Raw genomic sequence first — 10946 nt, 5'->3', positions numbered from 1 at the left:
ATGCTGGTCGCCAAAATCAAGTTTAGTCCAACTGGAGAGATCACTGTGGGGGATATGGGATCAGATTGTGAAATCTGTATACAAGGCACAGGAGAAAAGGGCAGTTTCAACACCAATGTCAGCCTAGAGGGCCCTACTGGAAAACTGCTTCAGGCAGCTGCCACAATAGGTAAGAGTGCAAGACTAGAGAAAAAGTGAGCTGCCAGGGAACTTGCACATAAAGACTGTTGTTTCTCCTTCATTATTGGAGAAGACCATGACATCACGGAGGTGATGCCATGACATGCAAGTGAACTGGATTTAAGTGAGGAACAACTGTGCGAGGTCACCTGCCTCACATTCTCTTCCGGAGTCGTCTGGGTCTGGTGGCAAAATATAGCAAATGTAAATATATTCAGATAAGAAGGGAGAGAAGCATCATGGCCTGAAACAAATCTAGAGATGAGAATGAGTGAGATAGCTTGGGGGCTTATTTAAGGACAAGCTTTTCTTGTGTAACAGAGGACTGACCAATGAGTCCAAACTTTGGGAGGATGAACAGACTGCTCCCCGATGCACACCTCACATGGATTTTGGAGTATGTGTAGACATTCGGAACTAGTATGGTCTGCTAACCATGTGACGAAGAGGAGCCTCTTTGATTGGCTCTGGCTAGCGGGTCAGAAATGGGGGTTGATTCAAAAGTCATTATTTGATCTCATCCCATCTTTTGGTTTGATTTCCTCTAGTCTAGTGGTGTTCCAGTAAAAGGAGAGATGTGCTATTGTAAGGGGAGGGGCCTCTGGCCCCGCCCCATCGGAGGTTGACATGGGGTCCATGAATACAAACCTTGATTTTTTTGCCTCTGCATTCGTTTAGGTGAAAGAAAGTATAACCTGTGACTTGATAAGCCTTGAAAAGTCAAGAATCACCACTTACAAACCATCCCTGAGTGGAATTCAGGCTGGGTTTTCCAGTTAGTCCAACATACCGATGTCCCCAGGAATAAGAAGCCATCTCCAGGACCCAGCCCAGAAGTAATGAGGCTTATGCAGTCACAATGCTACATTTGGATATAAACATACTGGAACCAATGAATGCTATATAGAAATTTTGACAAGTCTGAGCCTGTTGTCTTTAGAGACCAAGATGGTATAGGAGAAAGATATGTCCCTACTATCTTAGAAGGAAATCGTTGTTATTTCTGGGGCAGCTAGGTGGTGCAGTAGAGAGAATCCTGGACCTGGAGGCAGGACCACTTATCTTCCTGAGTTCAAATATGATCTCAGACACTTACTAGCTGTGTGACCCTGAGCAAGTCACTTAGATCTGTTTGCCTCAGTTTCCTCATCTGGAAAATGAGCTGGAGAAGGAAATGGCAAACCATTCCATTGTCTTTGCCAAGAAAACCCCAAGTAGGGTCACGAAGAGTCAGACAGTTGTTATTAAACAATAACAACACATGTTTCCGTTCTTCCTATATGTTTGAAGTGATTATCCATTTGTAAAAACTACTTGGTATTAATGGGTTAAATAGAACTGGGGAACCAATCACTGGGAACCACACTAGAATGGAGGTTCAAGCCAATAGCATTAGAGGACATTCCTAATTCCTCCAGGGTAGGGCCCTGACGGAGAAATGTCACCTTACTTGGGAGAGTGAAACCAGATAGTTCACTACATATCATGCAGCTAGATAAACTGATGTTTTTCCAAATTTCTCCTTCAATATAGATATTACCAAAATATAGATTCTGAAAAATATAAAGGGACAAGGAATAAGTTGGCCTTACCCCACGCACTGTGTTTCAAACTTTTCTGATACACTTACCATGTAATATTGTCATGTCATGTAACATCATGAAACATAGTTATCTATGTTTGCATCTTTCCCCACTGATGGAATGAAAACTCCATGAAAGCTAAGGAAAGATAAAAACAGAAAAAAGAAAGGGGGTCTTTTTTATCAATATTGGGGAAAAGACAGGACTCACAGAAGGGATGGGACAGATAAAACAATGTGAACAAATAACAGAAATGGCAGAGCTGCTTGATCACTACCATTACTTGGTGCTTCTATTTTGTTGCCAATGAGAAAGAATTTTGGACTGGAAAGGAGAACGTAAAAATGGCTCCCAGAGAGCTGACAGTCAGGATGAATAAGCAGGCAGTAAGAGAGGACTTAACTGCCCTTGAAGAGTTCAAAGACGAATTACAGTACATTCAATTAGTGAAATACATTTATATGATTACTGAACTGCTGTCAATAATATATACACAATGAGAGAATCAGAGAGGTAACGCAGAGCTAGAGAAGAGCAAATGCTGAAATAACTTTCAAAGGAGGAAATACTAATAATACCCAGATTTTATATAGTACTTCAAGGTTTGCAGAGAACTTTACATACGTCATCTAGAAGTGTTAGCAGAATTTTACTAAGCCAGTCTCTAACCTGAGAATGACGAAACAGCAGGCCAGAGACAAAGTACCAAGTAATCAGGCAGCCATTTAAGTAGTTTCGTTAGGAAGAACAGGTTTGCAAATCAGGAATTCTCCTCATCAGAATTCCACCTTGCTGAAGTGAAGACAGAGATTATATACCTAAATCACAAATGGGAAGAGAGGGGGGAAAAGGCAGGTTAAAAACAATCATTCCCAGGGATTGAGCGTGGTTTTCCACAACAAATCCACAAACGGAAGACAACATAACAATTCTGGAGTCATGTGGGAGCAATAATACTTAAGTCTTTGGGGGTCATTATTTGGTTGGTCACAGGACCAGAGTTCTGTGACATGGACAGGTTCTACAATCTTTGATTTGCTTCACTTAAGATATACAACCGTTGATTGTGAGTGTCGTCAAAGCTCTGGTTGATCATTTCAAGCTGCATTCTGAGTCTGACTCAAACTAGAAAAAGCAATTCTGAAAAAATCTCATCCATTAGTATATTCATTGCACATATCATATCGATTATTATGAAATTCATCATTCCTTTCACAGAGGTAAATGCTATTACGATCCCAATTTTACAGATGAGGAAACTGAGGCAGAGAGATTTAGTGACTTGTCCAGGTCATACAGTCAGCAAGTGTTTAAGGTCAGATTTGAACTTAGCATTCATGACTCTAAGTCCAGCACTTTATTCACTAATTCACCTGACTCCCCCATCTAGATGAATTCAACTTTACTTAAATGGCCAGACCTAAAAAGCAGTCACTAATCGTTCCAAGACAGCTCAGAAGGAGGTCTCCAGTAGAGCATCTCAGGAGTTCATGTTTGGACTTGAACACATTTGTTAGTAACTTGGATAAAGGTATAAGCAGTGTGGTGTCCTCATCAAAACCAAAGATATCATAAAGCCAAGAGGGATAGCTAAAACATTGGGTGTATCAGGCTACAACATTTTACAGAATCTAATAAGATGAAATTTAATAGGAATAAGTGCAAAGTCTTAACATGAGTTCAAAAAAAATCTACTCTAAGGAGAAGATAAAAGAAGTCTGAAAAAAAAGCTGGTGATTGTACTGAGTTCAGTAGGAGTCAACAGGGTGATACGAAATTCAGAAAAGCTAATGAGATCTTGGAATGCATTGAGAGAAAGCGTTTCCAGTAATAGGGAGATAACAGTCATGCTGTCGTCTCTCCTGAGCAGATCATATCTGAAGACTTGTATTCATTTCAGGTTGCCATATTTTAGTGTGGTAAGTAATACTCTAATTCTTTCTCCCAGAGCTGGGCCAGCCACAACTCATTCTCAGGGTTCCAGAGTGCTTTGAGAGATTTGTGAGTACCTCTTCTCTGCAGGGATAACTATGTAGCACAGTGGATGGAGTGCCAGGCCTGGAGTCCGGAAGACTTCTCTTCCTGAGTTCAAATCTGGCCTCAGACACTTACTAGCTGTGTAACCCTGGGCAAGTCACTTAACTCAGTTTCCTTATCTGTAAGATGAACTAGGGAAGGAAATGGCAAGTCTTTCCAGGATCTTCATCAAGAAAGTCCCAAATGGGGTCACACGGAGTCTGACATGACTAAAAAGTGACTGAACCACAACTTCTCTACTGCCTTTGGTTGAAATGCCCACTGGCTGTGTTCTTCCTATTATTAATTGCCAGTTACTAGAACTCCAGTTCTATTTAGCCACTTGGTATTTATTAGTTTTTATTAAAAGGATATTTACTTCAAAATTATATCAAGAATAAATGTACAAATATTTTCAATACCTTGGAGACATAGTCTTTCTTATCAGAATTCCTATATAGCATCAGTCTCACATGTGGCATGATTGTTGACTGTCTTTTCTTAGTTACTGCTAGGCCAGGGTCCCAGGAGGTCACTCCCTGCTCCTCTGGGCACCAATGCTGTATTGGCTCCAAACCCACACTGTGGAACTCTCGGATGCCAGGGGAACTTCTTGTCCTTCTGAAATTCACAATATTGAAAGCTCCACTCTTCACCTAGAACAGAAAAAGACCAATGCAAAAGCCAAGGACCAAGCCACTTTCATAGACCCACATGACCTCAGAGAGGGAGAAGTATTCAAGATCTCCCCTCACAGAGCACTGGGAGTGGAAAAAGTCACTTAGATTCCCCGAAGGGCCCTGAGGTGAGGAGAGATGGCAGAAGCTGACTAAGACTTTTTGAACACCTTTTTAGCCAATAGAAGAGCCTTCTATTCACCACATGGTTAGTCAACTGGAACCACTTGTTTACACATACTCCCTAATCTCTCCAAGGCACTGTCCTTACATGTCATTCTGACTCTCCGTGAAGCAAACTCCCCAGGTTCTCTACATGGAGGGGCACCAAGAGATGCAATTCAAGGCATTCTGCACATATGCAAGACCTCCATTCCATTAGCAAAATAAAAACAAAACAAAAAACTCTGATAGGCAAGAAGGCATCCAAATTAGACTGTGACCTTCCTGAGAACAGTGAGTGTTGCCTTGCTTTGTTTCCAGAGCATTTAATACAGTGCTGGCACATAGTAGGCATTTTTCAAATAAGCACTGATTGACTAACTAATGAAAGGCTACAAGTTCGTGCCGTATCAGAATCAGTTGTTTTGCTTAGAGGATACTCAAAGGGACTTGATGACTCAGATTTCTTCAAGTATTTGAAGGGTAAATTTGATCAAGGGAATGATGTAGCTACAGTTTTCCTGGATTTTAGCAAAATGTTTGGTAAATTATCTCATACTATTCTTGTGCAAAGATGGAGAGATATGATCTAGAATCTCGAAACCAGATGTTAGTACAATTAGATGGTCAAATGGCCCAATGCATAAAGTCCAAATTGCAATGTTAGCTTTGTGCTTTTTTGTCCTTTAGTGGGGAGCTCAAGCTTGTTCTTTCTGGTACCAAATAGTAGAAATGGAAGCAATTGGTAGAAGTCATGAGGAGGCAAATTTAGACTTGACATAAGAAAAAAAACTTCCTAACCATTAGAACTATTCAGAAATAAAACGGGCAGATTTGGGAAGAGTACACGTTGCCTTGGAGGTCTTCAGGAAAAAAGTTAGATGCTTTTTTTCTCCAGTACATTGAGAAGCAGTTAGCATAGTATGTAGAAAATTGGACCTATATCCAGAAAGCCTTATGTTCAAATATGACCTGAGATACTTATTAGCTGAGTGAGCCTGAGCAAATCACTTAATCTCCCTCAGCTTTAGTTTCCATCCTACCTCACAGGCTTGTTGTGAGGCTTAAAAGCAATCATATTTATTAAGTGCTTTGTATACCTTAAACCAAGTGGAGACTAGACCTGTGATTTCATTGGAAACTCCCTAAACGGGTCAGCACATTCTCTTCAATATAATCTTAGAGACATGCCTAGAGGACGGAGAGATTAGCCAACTTGGCCAGACTCACACAGCCAGCATGTTTTAGAGGTAGGAGCTAAACTGAGGTGTTTGTGGCTGTCAGGACAGCTCTCGATCCAGCATAGCACACTGTCTTTCAGTACTATAGGTGTCTCTGATTGTCCATGTATAACCTACATCAGACTGCCTACCATCTCAGGGAGCAAGGAGGGAAGGAAGGAAAGGAATTTGGAACCCCAACATAAAAACAGTTAAAATTTGTTTTTACATGTAACTGGGGAGAAAAAATGAAATATTATTTAAAATAGTATACGTATCTCTATGTATGTGCGTATACATATATATACATATGTACAGTAGACCCTCAGTTTATGAATTCAATTCGTTCCAATATTCTGTTTGTCATGCCATTTGTTCATATTGAAAAGTGAATTTTCCCATAGGAAATAATGGAAAATAACGTAAATCAATAATGTAAAATCAATGTAAATAAAATGATGTAAAATATTCCTATAAAATAATTCTTCATCATTTTAAGTAAGTTTTATGTCCCTAATGTGCCAGAGATATAATAGCGAGGGTTAGTAAACAATAGAAACCAAAAATCAGATAAATTAACCTGCACTTTACCTTTGAGAAGAGTTGTGGCTGGCATAAGGGAGATGAGAGGGAAGAGGAGGGGGAGGAAGGGTTATTGCTTAGAAGGACAGTCTCCTTCTATGAGAACATGGGGGATTTCAGCATAGGGAGTGTTCTCTCTTACGTCACTTTCACTAAAAGTAAGATCATAGCTACTGCCTTCACTTATTTGTTGTTTTTTAGAATCACTTTCATGTTCTGACTCACTGATTTTTTTTCTTTGCGTTTGCTTCTTACTAGGAATCTAACAACGCTTGTTTTTGATGTTTTCTCCGAATGTCACAGACATGTGACATTGCATTATCATTAAGCATCAACCCTTCACTGGCCGTTCAAGTCCAAGCATGATGTTCGTACTGAGAATTTCTGTTCATCTTACAAGACAAATTTAGCATAAAATTTTTCCTCGTCCAGTGAAAAATATGTAAACCAGGTTCTACTGTATATAGCTTTATGTGTATCTGTGTGACTATGTTAATGCATGCATGTGAATTATTGCAGGGTACAGCCCTGGGCAAGTAATTTTATCACTCTGAATCACAGTTTCCTTATCTGTAAAATGAGGGGTACGGACTATATGACCCCTAAATTTCCTTCTAGATGTAAACCTATGATACTGGGGGCAGGGGGAGAGGGTACATTCTAGACAGAATTGTTTCTTACGTTATGGTTAGTATTAAATAAAGTCCCTTTCAAATCTAAAATTTTGACATTCTAATTCTCTGAAGTTGAATAAGGACATTATTATGGCTTGTAAGATTAGAGGACTTTGAGCCAAAAGGTATTTTAGCGATTACAGAAAAATAGAATCTCAGAGCTGGAAGCTACCTCAGAGGCCATTAGTCCAACAATACCTGAACAAGAATCTCTTCCTAGAGTAAGAAGGCCAAAAGAAGGAAAATAGTAAGAGGGAGAAAGAAAAACAGACAAACCAAACACTGAGAGGGACCCACCAGCTGCCACTGTTGCTGCTACTGTCACCAAATGCTCCCCCAGGGCTGGGATGGAGAAGGCTGGGGAAGCAAATGCTTTCCCAGGATTTTGATGGAAAAGGGCTGAAGATCAAAGAAAAGCTGTCACTGACAAAGATAAAGGGTTGTATAGGTCTTCTGTAAATTACAAAACAGTTGGGAAAATCCACAATTTTATTCTGAAGATATTTCGTGCTTAAACTTAACTTTTATTGTTTTTGTCTTACTGTATGTTTCCAAAGTGCTACATTTTTAGCTGCTTTACCTTCCATGATTTTTAAGGAGAAAAACTTTTAAATTTTTAAGAGATTTCTATAGATTCTTATTATCATTGTTTAACTTGTTTAGTTGCCAAAATCTACAAATTTACCATCTGAAATTAAGGGCAGTGAGTGAATATCTAAACATGGCCAGCTTGGGGACCTTGTACACAGAGCACTTTTACTATGGAGCCATCTGGCAAGAGATTTACAACACAAATTAAAACAATAACAACAACAACACGGTTCATTAATCAAGTATCAAACTTCTGAGATTAATTTAGAGCAACTCATCTTGTCCGAACCCTTTTCATTTTGTAGATCAGGATATTGTATCAGAGATGTATTGGCTCTATCTCATCACATTAGTAAATATCGCAGTTGAGATTTGAACCCAAGTCTGCTGATTTCCAAACCAAACTCCCTATATTACAAATCTGACCGCGCTTACCTAATCAATGTTTGTTGAGCTGGTCATTGACCCACAAATAGCTCTTCCGTCATTTTCAAATACAGAGGTCATAGATTCTATTCTGATCTATGGAGACAAAAAGCAGAGGCAACTGTCAATTTAGGGTCCATTTGCTCTACCTTGATCATACTTTCCATTGCAACTTTTTCCTTCCTCATACTAAGATCCACTGACTAATACATACTAGAATACCTTTAAGTTCCAAGTTCTTGAAAATTTTAGATTTTTCAAATTTCCTTACATAAGCAAAATAAAGGCATGAAGACAAGCTTGGAGTCTATAGGCTAAAGTGAGCATTTTCATGGATAAGAATAGTTATATATACTTTGACACAGCTGAATATATATAGAAATATATATTATATTTATATACGAACAGAAAGCGAAAGTAACAAAGAGAAAAGAGAGAGAAACAGAGAAAAAGAGAGTGAGAGAAGTGAGAGAGAGAAGAAATCTATGTGTTATATGTGAATGTTTATGAAGTCTAAGAAATACACAAGTGTAGTAAAATGGAAAGAGTGCCAGGTATGTGGCCAGTTTCTCTCTGTGTGCCTGAAAGACAATATTGAGCCTTCTTCCTGACTTTTGAAAAGTGGCAAAAACAAATTTGACTCTCATTTCTAAAGAACTGGGAAGACCTACATGAAAGATATTGTTTATTAGTCTGTTACATTTTCCTGACTCCATGCCTCTGTTTCCTATACTAAAAATGCCCTCTTTTTACTTTCTGAATTTCTACTTTTCTTTTAATGCTCAACTCAGATCTCCCCATGGATGAAGTCTTCTGATCTCCACAGCTGGGAATGACGTTAACCTTCATAGAAGCCATATAGCATTTATACTTCACTAATGCATGTAACAGCTAGAATATTTTGGAATAACTTTGCAGACATATCATATCTACCAACTAGAGTGTAAGTTTCATGGGGACAGGTACCGTGGCATTATCGAAAATTTTGTATCTCCCTCAGGGAGTTGCAAAAGTATCCTGCGTGCAGTAAGTACTTAATAAATGTTTAAAGGAAAGTGTTTATCAAAACAAAGTGAGGGTCTTTTAAAATTAGTCAAGATGCTGAAGCAGTGGGGAAGAAAGGTTGCAAACTCCCCTGAAATACTCCAGACAGATCTTGTAAATGTCCCAGACCAAATACTTATGGAGAAATCGAAGACAGTTATAATGAGTCACTTTCCGGTCTAGGACACAGGAAGACAGAGAGGTGTGTGGTCACTGAGGACAGGGTATGGCCAGTAGCACATCTCAGTGAACATTCTAGCACAGGGAGAAACTGTACCAGGGCAAGAAGAGGTTCTGGATTGCTACCTGAGCACCACAGGGCATAGGAACAGGTGCCTACTGTCAGCTTTGTTGTTTATAATCTGGTTCTAAGTCCAGGTCCAGGTCACAGATCCAGGGAAGATGAAGGTGGAGACCTTCACCCAGGGATGACATTGTTTCTTAGCATAGGGATCCCAAGAGAACAACTTTGGATGGACGCAAGCAGCAGTGAGGTGATTTGAACCCCAGGAGTAGAATGGAGTCTCGGTTGTAGCTTCTAGCCTAGTCTAAAGCCTTCCAGAGAACTAACCAAAACTAACCAGAACTAACCAAAGGAGACTCTACTGTTCTGTCATTCTGAAACACCAAAACTTCCTGTTTGGTTGATAAAGGTTGAGTCTACCTACAGTCTACTCTTGCTCAGACCCAAATCCATAGTAGAAACTTGCAGAGCTCAGACCAAGAGGTAGCAATAAGACTCTATCATGGATCAGATGACTTTGGGAGCACTATAAGCTTGCAGGTTCCCAGTCTGAGTTGTTCCTGAGATTCCGGAATAATGCAACACCCAACATTCCCCCCAAATGGCAGAAGGGCCACCCCAGACTTCAGAATTGTGCAAAGCCTAGACATAATAAATCTGGTTAGGAAACAGACTGGAAGAATGAAGCAAACCATCAAAAGCCATATGGGGATAGGGACTCTAAAGATACAAATTAGAAAGAATGACCCCAAAATATCTACAAAGAAAACCTCAAAGGAAATCACAGCTTGGTACAAATTCAATAAAATTCCTGAAGAAGATGAAGCAAGAATTTCAAATAACAGCTTAAATTTTTTAAATAAATAAGTGAAATGGGGGTACTCAAGGAAAAACTGGAAAAGAAATGAAAGTTATGGAAGAAAAATTGGAAAGACAATTAACAGCTTGACACAAGAGGTACAAAACCTTGTCTAAAGCAATTAGAGTGGATGAAATAGAAGCCAACAATTCCAGGCAACAAGAAGACATATTCAAACAAAGTCAAAAGACTGAAAAAATAGGAAAAAATGTAAGGTGTCTTATAGCAAAAACAACTGAGCTGGAAAACAGATCAAGGAGAAAAAATTAAGAATCGTGGGACTATCTGAATACCATGGACAACAACAACAAAAGCCTAGACATCTTAATTCAAGAAATCTTAAAAGAAAATTGTCCAGATCTCTCAGAACCAGAGGACAAAGTGGAAATAGAAAGGATTTATATAGGCATTTCCTAAAAGAAACCCCAAAATAAAAACTTTGAAAACCAGTATAGCTAAAATCCAGAGTTCTCAGGTCAAAGAAAAAATAGCAAAAGTGTCAGAAATAATTCAAGTATTGAGGAGCCACCGTCAAGATTACACAAGATTTGGCAGCCAGCACTGTCAAATACCAAAGATACCATATTCTAAGAGGCAAAAGATATAGGATTACAGCTAAAAAGAGCTTACCTAGAAAAACTGAATATAATCCTACAGGGGTGCAAATGGATGTTTAATGGAATAGAGA

General features: G+C 39.2%; 1 long non-coding RNA gene across 1 annotated transcript; it reads right to left on the bottom strand.

The window, feature by feature from the left end:
* Positions 1–4111: 4111 nt before the first annotated feature.
* LOC140514405 (uncharacterized) lies at positions 4112–8207 on the bottom strand. Its single transcript, XR_011970589.1, has 2 exons — positions 8121–8207; positions 4112–4435 (listed from the first exon to the last, which is right to left on the bottom strand). It is a non-coding gene; the product is annotated as an uncharacterized lncRNA (long non-coding RNA).
* Between the last annotated feature and the right edge of the window lie 2739 nt (positions 8208–10946).

The sequence above is a fragment of the Notamacropus eugenii genome, chromosome 7 (assembly GCF_028372415.1).
Source record: "Notamacropus eugenii isolate mMacEug1 chromosome 7, mMacEug1.pri_v2, whole genome shotgun sequence".
Taxonomy (NCBI): domain Eukaryota; kingdom Metazoa; phylum Chordata; class Mammalia; order Diprotodontia; family Macropodidae; genus Notamacropus; species Notamacropus eugenii.
Note: the sequence above shows the minus strand (reverse complement) of the source record. Positions and strands in the feature narration are given on the sequence as shown.